This window comes from Rhinolophus sinicus, linkage group LG01, assembly GCF_036562045.2.
Source record: "Rhinolophus sinicus isolate RSC01 linkage group LG01, ASM3656204v1, whole genome shotgun sequence".
NCBI classification, from domain to species: Eukaryota; Metazoa; Chordata; class Mammalia; order Chiroptera; family Rhinolophidae; genus Rhinolophus; species Rhinolophus sinicus.
The window spans coordinates 11,065,384-11,082,031 of record NC_133751.1 but is presented as its reverse complement, the minus strand read 5'-3'; the positions used below and the strand labels follow the sequence as shown (position 1 = coordinate 11,082,031).

The 16,648-nt window shown below is 39.9% G+C and overlaps 1 long non-coding RNA gene across 1 annotated transcript; it reads left to right on the top strand.

The window, feature by feature from the left end:
- The first annotated feature begins 1,612 nt into the window (after window positions 1-1,612).
- Window positions 1,613-15,255, top strand: LOC141570146 (uncharacterized). Its single transcript, XR_012494055.1, has 3 exons — window positions 1,613-5,204; window positions 11,950-12,180; window positions 12,971-15,255. It is a non-coding gene; the product is annotated as an uncharacterized LOC141570146 (long non-coding RNA).
- The last annotated feature ends 1,393 nt before the right edge of the window (window positions 15,256-16,648 follow it).

The following is a 16,648-nucleotide window of genomic DNA, read 5'->3' as shown; positions in this document are numbered from 1 at the left end:
GCGTTTGGGTGTCTATGGCTCTGGGGTGGCATTAAGACATACAACTCTGCGATCTAGACTTGAGCTGTCAGACATCTCCCCTCACCCACACATACACTAACGCAGAACTGTGCCAAGGAGAGAAGCAATTCCTTTATCACCGTGTGCAGAAATCATTTTTAAAACTTTGACTGGATTTTTAGCCTCTTGTGATTAGAATGATCAGCTGCCAGTTAGTTTTACAATCCATGTCATTTTCAGTTTTGTATTATAACTAGTTGCTTGGGATTACAAAAGTACTGAAGGCTTTAAAACAAAGGTCTAAAAGATGTCCATGGTGGACATCACTCTCTGGTAACCAGGCCACTTTGTTTTCCTAAAAGTATCTTGATTTACTTCTTAGTATCTTACTGTAATAGAAAATAAAGATGCTATGCTCTTCCCAACCCAAGAGGTGAGAACTGGGTCCAACCAGGCAACTTGGATCCTCCTCTGTCTTTAAATCATATGCAAAATGATATAAAAGTGGGTGCTGGACATTCTCCATTTGTCTCTCCAGTTCTACTCTCCAGCCATCTACCCTGCTCAATTTCTTGGAAAGTTGATCTTTACAGACTGCATCAGTGGATTTCCTTGACCTCTGGATTTCATTTGGGTTTGGCCAGTGGAAGGCACTGTCAGGAGGCCAGAAGGTGGAGAAAGAGGTAACTTGAGTATTTTTCCATCTGTTTTTATTTCTTTTTTTTTTTTTTCACTTTTATTCCCAGTTTTATTGAGAAATAATTGACATACATTGCTGTATAAGCTTAAGGCAGACCTTACTGTATAAGTTTAAGGTGTACTTATTTATCTTATAACTGGAATTTTGTACCTTTTGACCACCTTCTTCCAATTCACCCTCCCACCCTCTGTCCCTGGTAAAAAGTCTGCTCTCTTTTTCTATGCATTTTTCCCCCTTAGATTTCACGTATAAGTGAGATCATACAGTATTTGTCTTTCTCTATCTGTCTTATTTCACTTAGCATAATTCCTTCAAGGTCCATCCATGTTGTTACAAATGGTAAAATTTCTTCTTTTGTAGCTTTATAACTTCCTCATCCATTCATCCATTGATGAACACTTGGGTGTTTCCATGTGTTGGCCATTGTTAATAATGCTGCTATAAACACGAAGGTGCAGACGTCTTTTTGAGTTAATATTTTCATTTCTCTTGGCTATATTCCCACAAGAGGAGTTGCTGGATCATATGGTAGTTTTAGTTTTAATTTTTTGAGGATCTTCCATACTGTTTTCCACAGTGGCTGTACCACATTTTCCTTTTTGTATTGCTTTCTGAGTAATTCCATCATATCTATCTTCCATTTCACCAATTCTCTTCTTAGCTGTGTCTAATCTACTACTTTTTCTGTCTATTGAGATTTAATATCATTGAATATATTTTGCATTTCTAGAATTTCTATTTGGTTTCTTTTCAAATCGAATTGTTCTCTTTTATTGTTTCTCCACTCTGTAGGGTTTCATATCTCCTAATTTTTCACTTGTTTTTTTTTTTTTTAGCATATTTAGTTTATACTATTTTCTAGATTGTTGATGTTTAAATTTTAGTCTTAGGGTCTCTTGTTCTCTTGTGTGTTTTATTTTGTGATGCCTGTGTATAGTATGTACATACATACATATATATGAATATATATGTAATGTAACATATTTATAAGTTCATCTTTATTAAGGCTTCTGTTTTGTGAAAAGTCTACTGTGGCTTTCTTTGCAGAGTACCTGAGAGATCATCTTGTATTTTCTTCTGCCCTGGTTTTATTTTTCTAGCCCAAGACCAATTTTTATATTAATTTCCAGTGTTGATGTTTCCTGGACTCTACAATTAGTATAAATTAGAATCTCCAATGCATGAGGCAATGGCTTAGTTTTTATTTCTTTTTATTTTTTAACCTAGAGCCTGAGCAAAAAACAGATGAGCTTTTTTCCTTAACTACTGGCTGTGCTGAATGAATGTGTTCTGGTACACTCTTTTGCTGAGGTTACAGCTATTGACAATTCAGCTCCATGCAGGGGTTTTCACTCCCTCTTCATCTTGCCCAGGGCACCAGCACCTATCCCCACATGAATATTGAAACCTAAGTCCCTTGGTCATTTGGACCAGCAACCACCTCCCACTGTATCTACAGTATCACCTCACATGGCAGTTTTCAGTTCTTTCTTTTACACACCCCTAGGATTTCTTCTTTCTTTCTTGTGAGCTCAACCATAAAATTTGAAAAGATTTTTAAAGACTATTTTAGGTAGTTTGTCTAGGAGTTTATTGAGAGAGGTTTATGTTATCTTAGCCAGCCATCTTGCCAGAAGAGCTTGCCCTCTCCCCATTATTGTTTTTAAAATGTCTTTTACTAAGATGATGGTCACTGTTACTAGAACAATAGGAACATTAGGCTCGTTATGTCTAGCAGGCTACACTTGTGGGAAGAGAGAGATTTAGTAAGGAGGGGAATTCTTGTTACTTTGAAAGTATAATTTTGAGCCGACTTCTCTGGGGCTCATCAGTTTCTTAGTCTTCCCCAACATATAGTCTGAACACAGGGGTTGAATTATTGTTTTAGGATGCATTACCCAATGTATGAATTATTTAACATCTTTTGCTTTTATTCATTTTCTCTATGTATTATCATCTCTACTGTTGGCTGGACCGTGAAAAAAAATGCCATGTGAAACACTGGACAAAGCTATTTGATAACAATCATTCACATCTCTGATTGAGCTGTGATTGGAACATTGTAGGAACAATCGGCTAAAATAAGATCTGAATCTTTACCATCTTTGCTTTTGTCCTCTTCTTCGATATAAATGAATTTGATGGCTGAATCTGAAACCTCCTAAGGGCCATACTGTCACTATGGGAATTTTAAACTTTGCTCTATGGACCTATGGAGTTCCCCAGAGAGTCCTTAAAGAATTCTGCAGGAAATAATCTGTTTATTTATTCAACAAATATTCACTGAGTGCGGGCCAGATGTCTGGCAAGGTTGAGTACAGCCTTTGGGGAGACAGAACTGCCAAATTTCTGGTCTTCATTCTTTCAACTAGAGCAGTTCTGCTGGTATTTGTTTTACAGTTGGCATTCTGTGTAAGGGGTTCTGGTTAAAGGAAGTTTGAAATCTTCTGTGACAAAGTGCCCTTATTTAATAGGAGTTTCTATTAAGCAAATCTTCTTGGGGGCCATGGCCTAGTAGTTGTATGTGCAAATACATTACACATCCAGCATAGTGATGAGCTTGTAGTGGGTATGTGTGTTATTCAGGGTGGCTATATTCTGCTGCTGTAAAAAAAAATGACTTCCGAATCTCAGTGGCTTACAACATGAAAAGTCTATTTCTCGCTCATAGTATATGTCCATTGCACATCTTCTGTGGCTCTGCTTCATGTTTCATCCTACGTTGGGACACAGACTGACAACACAGCCTCTATCTAGAACACTGCTTGTCTATGGCAGGGATGAAAGAACGTGTAAAATTCTACATTGCCTCTTACAGCTTGTGCCTGGAAATTACACATGTCACCGCTCCAAACTTTTCATTGGCTAAAACAAGTTATATGGTTTCACCTTATGTCATTGGCACGTGGAAATAGAATCTTTCCACAGGGAGGGGCAGCAAATATTTGAGGACGATAATGCAAAGTGCCGTAGTACTCAGTAAATATTTGTTGATTAAATAATTCTGTACAATAAATAATCATGTGCCAATGTGTTCTCAAATCCCAACCATATACACCAGTCTCTCTGAGCAGGAGTCTGTGACTGTGTGCATTTTTGAACTGTGAGAAGAGCCAAAATTAGATTAAAATAATCTCAAGGTGTTTATTACTACAACTAAGGAACAACTACCTTTTAACACTCGATAAGGAAACCACACATCCATTCCCCCAAACCTACATCTCTTTCTGCCTTTTCATAATGCATTGCAAAATATTATTAGGAAAAATGCCTGGAACATCGAAGGATTAAGAAGAACTTCGCATCAGCAGAAAGCCAGGCTGAAAACCCCCAAGGAGTTGAAGAGCTTAGTTCCGGAGCCAGATTGTATAAGACAGGGTTTAAAAAATAATCTGGAGCCATCCTATGCAAAACAAATTGTCCGCCAAGAGGCAGACTCAAAGGGTTGCAGAGAATGAAGGAATGAAATGGATTCCAGACTACCATGGGGATTTTCTTGATGGAAACAAGACAGATTTATAGAATCATGCACTCTGTGAATCTACGATTTCCCCTTTTATCTGCAAAAATCTGAAGGAAAGCATATAGAAGATTTTGGCATAGCTGGACTACATAGAGGAAAGGTACTTGTTTGTGCAAAAGGATACATGAAGGAAAGCCATGCTTGCACTCTGCAGTTCAAGTGACAGAGAAATTTGACTCAAACTATCTTTAGCAAAGGGGAATAATACTGGAGTTGTTTGTGCAAAGGTGCCCTGACTACACGCTCTAATGGCTCGGCTTCTGCTCTCTCCCCAGCATCATTTGTTATTGCTCTGTGCCTTGTTTCCAGTGCTCCAGCCACCACGAGGGCCTTCCCTCCGTGAACAACCTCGTTCCCACATCAGTGCTGTAGCAGTCGTGGGTTTTTTGCCTTGAATACTCTTCACGTGGCTTACTCATTCTCAGGTTTGGGTCTCTGTCCAAATATTGCCTCCTGAGAAAGGTCGTCCCTGACCACCCTAATTACGCGACTGCTCTTATAAAGTCACACACTTGTTAGGTGATTCCATAAATATTTGATGAATGCCTACTATGTGTCAGGTATTGTTCTATGTGTTGGAACAGTGAATCACACAGACAAGAATTCCTGCCACAGGGAGGTTACTTTCAAATGACGAGAGTCAAATAATAGATTGGATGGTTAATTTTGTGTGTCAACTTGGCTAGGCCATGGTGCCCAGATGTTTGATCAAGCACCAGTCCAGATGTTTCTGTAAAAGTATTTTTTTTTTTTTATATGATTGACATTTATATCAGTAGACTTTGAGTAAAGCAGATTAACCTCAACCTGGTGGGTCAGCCTCATCCAATCCATCGAAGGCCTGAAGAGAAAAGACTGAGGTTTCCTGAGGAAGAAGGAATTCTGCTTCCAGCTTGCCTTCACACTTCACACTGCAGATTCAATTCTTCCTGGGTCTCCAGCCTGCTCTGCAGATTTTGGACTTGCTAGACTCCTAGTCACGTGAGCCAATTCCTTAAAATAAATACTCTCTCTCTCTCTCTCTCTCTCTCTCTCTCTCTCTCTCTCTCTCTCATCCAGTATGAAATGAATATGTAGGACCCCTTTTTAAAAATTATTAACAGCAGAGCATTAAACCAGGCCCGGAGTCCTGTGTGACTACGGGTCTGGTGTCCATGAAGCCAGCCCTGCTCCCAGGAGTGGGCTGCCTTAGTAGCCTTACTGTGCTCAGTCACCGCCCACGACCAGCCATGGGAAACGTGGCCCCAGTACCTTGGTGATGGATTTCCGAGCCCAGCAGGCAGAGCCATTGGTCATGAAAGGCTTGTGAGGTGCATTCTCATGGCCTCCACAGTTGTCAAATTTACCATTTTTTTGCATTTTTTGCTTTTTGTCTCTTAAGAAGGCTGAGAATGGACACTTGTATTATCCTCTATTTCCAGTGAATACTTAAAAAATGGGGCTTTAATTCAGATACAATTTATTTGTATTAATGGTGTGCAGTGGGGATTTAACTTGTGTGCCTGTACTTGTACACTTTTCTAGGAATTTTTTTTAAGGATAAATTCCTAGAAGTTGCTGGGTCAAAAGGTATGCACATTTTCAAGATCTTGTCACGTACAGTCATACAATATGGTTTTCTCATTTCTGAAGGACCAAAACTGAATGTTTAACAGAATTCTTCTTGCGTGCTTTAAATGAGATTTATTTTCTCTAAAACAATAAAGGGTTAATGTATTTTTGACTATTCTAAATGTTTATCTTTATGACTTTTTCTTTTTTATACTTGTTATTTCAATAAAGTCAGTAGTGCTTCTGAGAAGAAATATTAGGAAGCTTTCTAAAAATATCACGTCTTTGCAAAAATGTTCAGATTTGAAAATGAAATGTGTCCCTAATAATTGAATCCCACTGAAAACCAATTCATCGCTGTTCTAAGGAGCAAAGAAAATTGCACGGTGAGAGGTGTGACTGTCACACATTACCTATGACTTGCGAGCTTGCTTGAATGAAAATCCAGAGCCCAGATGTACAAAGAGAAAATTAAACTTTTTAGTTTCATGATAGTGGCATGACACTTCATCTCTTAGAACATGATAGAATGCTGAGTTTTAATCTTATTAGGGACCATCCTGTCTCTTTCATTTTTGCACACCTTTCGTTACATGAATGATGGGTGTTATCCTGATGCATAATCTAATTTTTATAGTCGCACTAAAGTTGCAGAGTTAATAAACATACTCTCATATCATATATAATGCAGCTGTAGCTGCAGTTACAGTTTATAATCTATGTATACTCGAGCTTTCCTTAGACTTGTATTTTAAGTTCTGCATACTAAAAGTTGCATGTATGAATGAGTTGGTTTCACGGTATCTAATATTAATATTTAGTTTAGCCAATGTGATGCCTGGCTCCTTCAACCGTATCAGGAAGATGGCCTGTAAAACATACATCTATCTGTTTGTCAGTCTGCCTACCTCCCTGAGAGCCAATGATAGCAAAATAAAATACTAAAGACTCCAAGTTCTTAGATTAAAAATAAAATGATTTATAGTAATTTTCTTTTCCCCTTGACTTTTACTGAGATATAATTGACATATAACATTGTATTAGTTTAAGGTGTAAAATATAATGATTTGATATATGTATATATTGCATAATGATTACCACAGTGAGTTTAGTTCATGTCCACTGCCTCACAGAGTTACAGCTTTTTATCTTGTGGTGAGAACTTTTAAGATCTCCTCTTTTAGCAACTTTCAAATATACAATACAGTACTGTTAACTATAGTCACCATGCTGTACATTACGTGTCCCCTGCCTCTGGCAACCACGAATCTATTCTCTGTTTCTGAGTCTTCTTTTTCTAGATTGCTTTATATAGAATTCTTTATATGTGAGATCATATAGTATTTGTCTTTTTCTGTCTGACTTATTTCACTTAGCGTAATCTCCTCAAGTTCCATCCATTTTTGTCTAAAATCATACGGCAATTCCATTTTTAATCTTGTGAAGAACCTCAACACTCTTTTCCATCATGGCTGCACCAATTTACCTTCCCACCCACAGTGCAGAGTTTCCTTTTTCCCACATCCTCGCTAACATTTATTTTTTGTCTTTTTTGAGGATAGCCATTCTAACAGGTGCATTTCCCTAATGATCAATGATGTTGAGCACCTTTTCATGTACCTGTTGGCCTTTTACATGTCTTCTTTGGAAAAACATCTATTCAGTTCCTCTGCCCATTTTAAAATAAGATTTTTTTTTTTTGCCACTTAGTTGTATGAGTCGTTTTTATATTTTTTGATATTTGTCAGATGTATGGTTTGCAAATATTTTCTCTCATTCCATAGGTTGTCATCTTATTTTATTGATATTTTCCTTTGCTGTATAGAAGCATTTTAGTTTGATGTCGTCCCACTTGTTTGTTTTGCTTTTATTATCTTTGTTTTTGGTGTCAAATCCAAAAAATCATTGCCAAGACCGATGTTAAGGACCTTACTGCCTATGTTTTCTTTTAGAATTTTTATGGTTTCAGATCTTATGTTCAAGTCTTTAACCCATTTTGAGTTGATTTTGTGTAAGGTGTAAGGTAGGATTTCAATTTCATTCTTTTGCATGTTGCTGTCCAGTTTTCCCAACACCGTTTATTGAAGAAACTATCTTTTCCCCATTTATAGTCTTGGCTCCATTGTTGTAAATTAAGTGATCATATATATATGTGGTCTTATTTCTGGGCTCTCTATTCTATTCCAGTGATCTATGTGTCTGTTTTTATGCCAGTATTATACGGTTTTGATTACTATAGTCTTGTCATATAGTTTGAAATAGAGTGTGATACCGACAGTTTTTTCTTCTTTCTCAAGATTGCTTTAGTTATTTAATGTCTTTTGTGGTTCCACACAAATTGTAGGATTGTTTCTCTAGTTCTGTGAAAAATGCCTTTGGACTTTTGATAGGGCTTGCATTGAATCTGTAGATTGCTTTGGGTAGTATGAACATTTTAACAATATTAATTACTTGAATCCATAAGCATGGGCTATATTTCCATTTATTTGTGCTTTCTTCCATTTCTTTCATCAGTGTCTTATAGTTTTCAGTGTACAAATCTTTTATCACCTTGATTAAATTTTTATTCTTGATTTTGTGTTCCACAACTTTATTGAATTTGTTTATTAGTTTTTAACAGTTTTTTGGTGGTGTCTTTAAGGTTTTCTATATATAATATCATATATCATCTTCAAATAGAGACACTTTTACTTCTTCCTTTCTGATTTGGATGCTGTTTCTTTCTTTTTCTTGCTTATTGCTCTGGTCAGCACTACGTTACAGTACTATATTCAATAAAAGTAGTATAAGTGGGGGTCCTTGTGTTGTTCCTCATCTTAAAGGAAACACTCTCAGTTTTTCACTGTTGAGTTTGACATCAGCGGTGAGCTTGTCATATATGGCCTTTATTATGTTGAGGTACATTCCCTCGATACCAGGTTGTTGGTAGTTTCTATCATGAATGGATGTTGAATTTTATCCAATGCCTTTTCTGCATCTATTGAGATGATCTGTGGTAATTTTCTTTGGCAGTGTTTGTAGCAACAGCTAATTACTATCCTGTAGCAGGGTTCATTTTCAATGACTTGTCACTATTATTGATGTCAGCCTCCCATGAACAGTCTTGGGATCCTTGTTTGGTAGGGGTTTCCTACTATGTCTTTTTAAGTTTTTGTCTTTTTAACGTGTCCCCTTTCTGTGTCATTTAAGTGACCTCTAGCATCGTGAGTAATTCTTTGAAATAATTTGTTCTTGGTCCAGCCACAGCTTTACATGCTTGTGTATATAACTATGGCTCAAACCCTGCTTCCTCATTTTTATCTCCAGTACCATAGGGATACTGGCACTTTCTCCCACTGGCATCTCCGGCATCTGGGAGGCAGCTGAAAATTTGCACATGAAGGGGATATACACTGAGCTTAAAAAGTGAAATAACTAAGCTTTTAAGATCCTTCAAAAAATTGTTTTGCAAATGTGAAATTAGCTCAGGTAAGTTTAATCAACAAATGCAGGAAACATTTTTTTCATTAGACCAAGAAATTTTCTGTTATACCAAGGTCCTTGTATTTTGTATCAGCTAAGACTTTAGGGCTTGAATTTTTCAAGGATTGTCTACTTGTAACAAGGTGTCCTAGCCAGGTGAGGTCCACAGGGTTCCTGGGATGTCTGAGCTCTGAAACATAACCGTGGACACTTAGGAGTGTCTGTATTATTTTCTGTCATTTTAATGGGATCCAGAAGTTTCTTGGGGTAGACATTTACTCCTGTTGATGATAGCATATATTCATAAATCATGATGCCATGAAACATTGCAATTTAGTCTCTCTCCTGCCACCTGTGAAGAATTCCAGATGTTTGCATAGTCCCCAAATTCTCAGGTCCACGTCAGAGTTGTCTGATCCTATTTAGAGTTTGCAGAAATTGTGAAAAATATTCCTAAAATGTCTTCACCCTTAATTAAAATTCCAGGAAGCCCAGAAACTTGTGGGTAACACAAGTAAGTTGAAATAGAAATGTCCCACTATCTCAACTCATGAATAATATCCCCTTCTTACATTTTTTTAAATCCTGAAGATTAAATGGGCACGGGGCGGGGTGGAAGCCCAGTGGTTCCTCATAGCATATTTCCATCAAGTTGTTTTTACCTTGGTGCCTGGGTTTTTCTTCCTTGGCAGTTTTCAGCATTCTCTTGCAAGTGAATGCACACCATTTATCAGTCGCCAAAGCTTTATTTTATGCCCATTTTATTTTGTGCCGTGTACTGTATCATCAAAAAGAGCTATAATTTTGACTTTCATTAAAGTAGACCTCATTAAAATCTTTTGTTGCATTTTTTTTGGTACAAGTCTGGACTCTGAATCAGCTATTGTGCATTTAGATTTGCCTATATCAGCTTAAATGTTCATATTCTTTAGTCTCTTTTCAGATTACATTGTATTTTGAATTTTATACTTTTGACCTAAAAATATCATTTAGTTTTTGTATTTCTTTTACTTTTTATGTCCATCTTGACACTGGAAGACTCACTTATCTCTACTACTGTCATCTAATCTCTCTGTTAAGGTCTAGCACCTTCCTCTAGCTGGAACATAATGCAGAGGCCTTAGTTCAACCTCCCCTGCTGGCCAAGAGGCCAGTAGCTAAGGTTAAGTGACAATACAACACAGTTGGTGAAGTACTGGTCGGAATAAGGGAACAATGCCACCATATGCTAAAGGAGCTGCAGGGCCTTGCCAGCATGTGCTGGCAGAGGCCAAAAGAGAACAGAAGGACCGCTTTCTCAGGTGCTGAATCAAGGGGAGTGGAACATGAAGTTGGATAAGGGAGAGCTTATCAACTTGGGAGCACTCCCCTGGGATATAGGATCTAACAAGATGGGCAGTGATTTTTGTATTTTTATTTTTTGATATGCCACCCAAAGCACAGGAAACAAAAGTGAAAAGAGACAAATGGGATTATGTCAAACTAAAAAGCTTTTACACAGTGAAAGAAACAATCAACAAAATGAAAAGGCAACCTACAGAAAGGGAGAAAATATTTGTAAAACATATATCTGATAATGGGATAATATCCAAAATATATAAGGAACTCAAGTGACTCAATAGTAAAAAAAACACCAGATAACCTGATTAAAAAATGGGCAAAGGACCTGAATAGACATTTCTCAAAAGAAGATATATGAATGACCAACAGGTACATGAAAAGGTGCTCAACTTGACTAATCATCAGGGAAATGCAAATCAAAACTACAATGAGATATCACCTTACACCTGTTAGAGTGATTATTATCAGAAAGACAAAAGATAGCAAGTATTGGTAAGGATGTGGGGAAAAGGGAACACTTGTGTACTGTTGGTAGGAATGTAAATTGGTGCAGCCACTATGGAAAACAATATGGAGGTTCTGCAAAAAATTAAAAATACAACTACCTTATGACCCAGCAATTCCACCCCTGGATATATATCTAAAGGAAATGAAATCAGTATCTCAAAGAGATATCTGCACTCGCAGTAGTATTCACAATAGCCACGATATAGGAACAACCTAAATGTCTGTCCATGGATGAATAGACAAAGAAAATGCAGTGTATGTGTACAATAGAATATTATTCAACCATAAATAAGAAGGAAATATGCCATTTGTGACAACATGAATGAACCTGGAAGACGCTATGGTAAGTGAAATAAGTCATACTCAGAAAGACAGATACTGCATGTTCTGATTTATATGTAGAATCTAAAGTTGTCCAACTCATAGAAACAGAGAGTAGAATGGTGATTAGAGGGACTGGGAGGAGGAGAATATGGGGAGATGTTGGTCAAGTGGTACAAAGTTTCAGTTACACAAGATAAATTAGTTCTGAAGATCTAATGTCCAACAATATGACTTGGTTAATAACATTGAATTGCATACTTGAAATTTCCTGAAAGGACAGATCTTAAGTGTTCTCAGCCACACACACACACACACACACACACACACACCCATATCACGCACAAATGTATGTGCAGTAACTATGTGAGGTGATGGATATGTGAATTAAGTTGATTGTGATGAATATTTCACAATGTATACATATACCAAACCATCAATTGTATCCCTTAAATATATATAATTTTTAGTTGTCAATAAAAATTCAACAAAATTAAGAAAAAAAAGATATTGAGCCTTGCTTCCACCTTGCCTTCTTTTAAAGATCACTGTCTTTGGAGGAAGCCAACTGCCTTGTCACGAGGACACTCAAACCACCGTTTGGAGAGGTCTATATGGCAAGGAACTGAAGCCTCCTGCCAACAGCCAGCATGAACCTCTTAGTCTTGCATCCTGGAGTTGGATCTTCCATCCTCAGTCAACCCTTCAGTTGACTGCAGTCTCAGCCCATATCTTGACTGAACTTCATGAGAAACACTGAGTTGGAATCTACCAGGTAAGTTACTCATGTGAACTCTGTAAGATAATGAATATTTATTGCTGTTTAAAGCCACTAAGTTTTAGAGTAATTTATTACACACTATAGATGATTAATATAGGGAAATATCCAAACACTTCAATGACTGTTTAGGTATGAATTGATATCCAGAAACCTAAAGAATCATTATGGGTCCCCTGTTACAGTGGGGGCATATGGGGACAACATAATAAATGGAGGCGTGGCCCAGGTCAAGCTCATAGTGTGTCCACCGTATCCATGGACTCATGTAGTGATGTTTCAGCAGTTTCCCAATGTACAATCGGAATGGTTACATTTGGTATCTGCCACAACCACTGCATTGAGATAAGAGATACTGTAGTGGAGAAGGCCATATAGAAGACACTGAAAGGCAGTTGCTCATCCCAAGAGGAATACTAGAGATTAGTTTCACCCTGAAGTACTTAAAGGATGTAGATGTGATGTCCCCAACAGAGCTCCATTTAATTCATCAGACTGGTCCCTGCAAAGCCACTGGATCCTGGACAGTGACAGTGGGTCACTGCAAACTCAGCCAGAAGGAGCACAAATTGCTGCTATTGGGTCTGGTATGGTATTTTCACTAAAGCACATGAACATGGTGTCTTGTACCTGGTATGTGATCTTCGATCTGGTGAGTATATTCTTTTCCATCACTATAAAATAGGAGAGAAAAGAAATGATTTGCATTCACTTTGAACAGGAAATAATATATATTTACAGTTTTCCCTCGGCTTATGTTGACTCTCCCTCTCTCTGTCGTGTACAGTCTGAAGAGAACTGGTCCGGCTGATCGTCCTGCAGGATGTCACCCTGGCCCACTCTATCAATGTCTCATGCCAATCAAATGGATGAGCAAAAGGCTGCAAGTGTACTGGGGACAATGGCAAAACAATGGAAGATAAACACATTTCAGAGTCTCGCCACATCATTATAGGAATCTAGTGGTCTGAGACACGCTGGAGCTTGCCCTCGAAAATACAGGACAAATGACTGGATCTTGCATCTTCCACCAGGAAGAAGGAAGCACAATGCATGTAGGTCCTACAGTTTCTGGAGGTGGCATATTCCATACCTGAGAATACTCTCCCAACCCACAGACTGGCTTACACAGAAGGCTGCCAGCTCTAGGGAAGGCCCAGAGTGGGGGTTCTGGAGGAGATCTGGGATGCAGAGCAAGCATCCCTGCTGCTCAGGTCATTTGAACCAACAGACCTTAGGTTACTAGAAATATCAGTGGTGGGAAAGACCACTGTGCACAGCTTACAGTAAGTCCCAGTGGGAGAATCATAAAGCAGACCCCTAGGGTTCTGGAACAAGGCCAGGCCATGTGCAGTGGAGAATTTTACATTCTTCAAAAAAGAGATCCTGATGCACTGCTGCTGGACGCCAATAGAGCACGTAGACATGGGACACCAAGTAACATACCTGCAGAACCGCCCATGGTAGGCTGGATTCTGTCAGACCCATCAGGAGAGGACTCAGTGAACTCAGCAGCATCCACTGCAAGAGAGAAGCCCTGTATCTGAATTGAACATGAGCAAGCTATGCAAGCAGGTGGTTTAGACCTCCATGACCTGCACTACTGTCGAACCGGCAACTCCCCATCAGCTCACACCTGTGGCCATAACTGGGAGGGGGATCCCTTATGACTCACCGATGGGGGAGGAAAAAGCATGAGCTTGGTTCTTGGATGGTGTTTATGTGTGTACAAGCCAAAAATAGACAGTGACTGCCCTCAGGATTGGTCTTAAAGACAACAGTGAAGGGAAGTCCTGCTAATGGGTGGAACTTCAGAGGCACACCTGGTCTAGATGGAGAATATTTACCATCTATTTTATCTATCTATCTATCTATCTATCTATCTATCTATCTATCTATCTATCTACACAGACTCATTGGTGGTAACAAATGGCTTAGTCAGTCCATCATGAGCCTGGAAGGAGAAAAATTGGAAGATCAGGGTTAAGGAGGTCTGGGTTAGGGGCGTGTGATGGACTTATGACTGCGGGCACAAAGTGTGAAGGTCTTCACCCCGGTGTCAGCTCTCACCCGAAAGCCTTCACATTGAAAGGAAGAGGCACTGAACAACTACAGCTTTCAGCCTTGCACTTTTCATTTTATTTTAAATTTATTGTTTTCTAATTTATGTCCTAGTCACTCTCCATTTTTACTTAAGACAACAATAACCAAAATAGTTTCTGTGTGGCATCGTCATGCATATTTGTCTCATTTTATCCTGGCAACAGTCCTGGGAACTAGAAATGACAGAGAGGACTAATTTCCTTTTCCGATGGAGAAAACTGATGTTCAGAGATAATAGCTGCCCTGTTCAGGGTCATCGAGCCGGCTGGTGAGGGAGGTTCTGGTTTCCAGAAGAGTTTTGTGTCTGCTTCTCTGGGCGTCCTGTCAGGCTGTGGAAGGAAAGAAGAGCCGAGTCAACCAGCAGGGGGCGCCTGCCTCTACTCTGCATTTGACCATCAGCCGGTCCAGAGCAGCCTTCTGCCATCCATCAGCCTGCCTGAGTGCCTGGAGCTGACTGGCGAGTGGGCTCAGTTTCAGAGTGCTTTTCTCTCATAGCACCTCCTCCCACTGGTCACATTTTAGAGTTGTCCGTGCTGTGTGCTCACTCTTCAGGTCTCACTGCACGCCGATCAACGCTGCTCATTTCTGCCCAGTCTCCAGCAAGAAATGGACAGGCGTCAGCACCCCTAGATGGAGACCATCAATTTCAAGCCTTGTGCTAATAATAACCTTCTCCTTCCACCATAACACAAATGTGGAACTTATCATAGAGGTTTATGGTTGTGGCACGAATATTGATTTCCCCCCCAAATATGCCTTTATGATGCATGCTTGCTTCAGCAGAACTCAGTTTTGTTGTATTTCTTTTTTCTGCTGTCTCATTTATTAGGATCCCTTCTTCTGCAACAAGACACTCTGTAAATTGCAAATTCATTCAACCACAACAAATTTGCATTGATACTTTCTATGTGCCAGGAACCATGCATAGGGCACTTAACAAAAATCCCAGCCCTCATGGAGCCTCCCTTCTAGGGAGGGAGACAGACAGTAAACAAAATAAATAGGGGAAATATATGATTTGCCACATGACATTAAGTGCCATGAAGAATAACAAAGCAGAGAAGGGGAATGGGGAGTTGGTGGGTGGTGGGTGATGTGTGGTCTGGGGGAAAGTTCACATTGTAAATGAAGAAGTCAAACAAGGGCTCCCAGAGAGGGTGACATTTGAACAAAGACCCAAAGATCAGCTGAGGGAACCAGCTCTGCAGATATTTGGGAGAAAGATATTCCAGAGAACTGATCATGTAAAGAGCCCACAGTGGGAGGGGGCCTGGCATGTATGGGGAGCAGCACTCAGGCCATTTGGCTGCAGTGGAGTGAATAAGCAAAGGTAAGGTCAGAGAAGGTGAAGGGACGAGGGTCCCTCATAGGGTGAGATGCCACATAAGCCATGGCGATGATGTTGGTGATGAGTTGAAATGGGAAGCCACTTCCAAATGAGAAATGCAGGCAATGAGAGACCGTCTGGAGCAGTATGTGTGATGGCCTCTTCCTATAGCCTATTTTAACTTCCATTCCTTCCCAATAGCCTGTATCTGAGAGTTGCAAGAAGAGGCCAAACCTCAAGATGTGGAGTCCTAATGCTCCGGGCTCCCCTGTGGCTGGGAAGTGAGGGATGCATTTATCTTACTGAAGTACCCATGACATGGGGTCCTTGCGAAGTGATGGAGGTACAACCATGGTAAGAGTCCAGCTCTCCCGGGGGTAGCCATCAGCATCCTGTTTGAAGTGTGCTCATTTCTCTTTCTGAACATCTGTGTTGCTGGGAAGTGGAAGCCGGAGGCCAGGCTTGGTACCAGAATCCACACTCCATCACGCTCCAGGTGCCACATGAAGCCCAGAGACTCTTTCATCTCATGCGCAGACAAACCAGAGTTGAGATGAGTTACCACGGTTGTTGTTCCACACCTAAACTATACCAGGCATGCGCAGGGCTTGGGATACAAAGTCCCTGGTGTCATGGACCTTAACTTTTAGAGGGAGAGAGAGAAAGTGAACACATAAACTGATGTACACTCTTATGTCAGCTACTGATGAATGGCCTGAGGAACGATTGAGCAGGATGTGGGGGTAGAGAAAATGGTTCTCCAACTGAGACAGCAGAGCCCTGAATGAAGGGATGGATGGCCCATAAGACCATCAGACAATCTGGAAGAAGTGTATTGCTGGCAGAGGGAACATCGGGGGCAAAGGCTGTAAAGTAGGAAAGAGCTTGGTGGCTCGCCGGAAAAGCGAGAGGCAGGTGCAGCTGGGTCTCAGGAGACCAGACTCTGCAGAGGGAGGCAGGGGCCATGCGAGGATAAGGTATTGCAGGTGTCTTCTCTGTGGTGGGCATTGGACAGTTTGGGGCAGGAAAGTGATG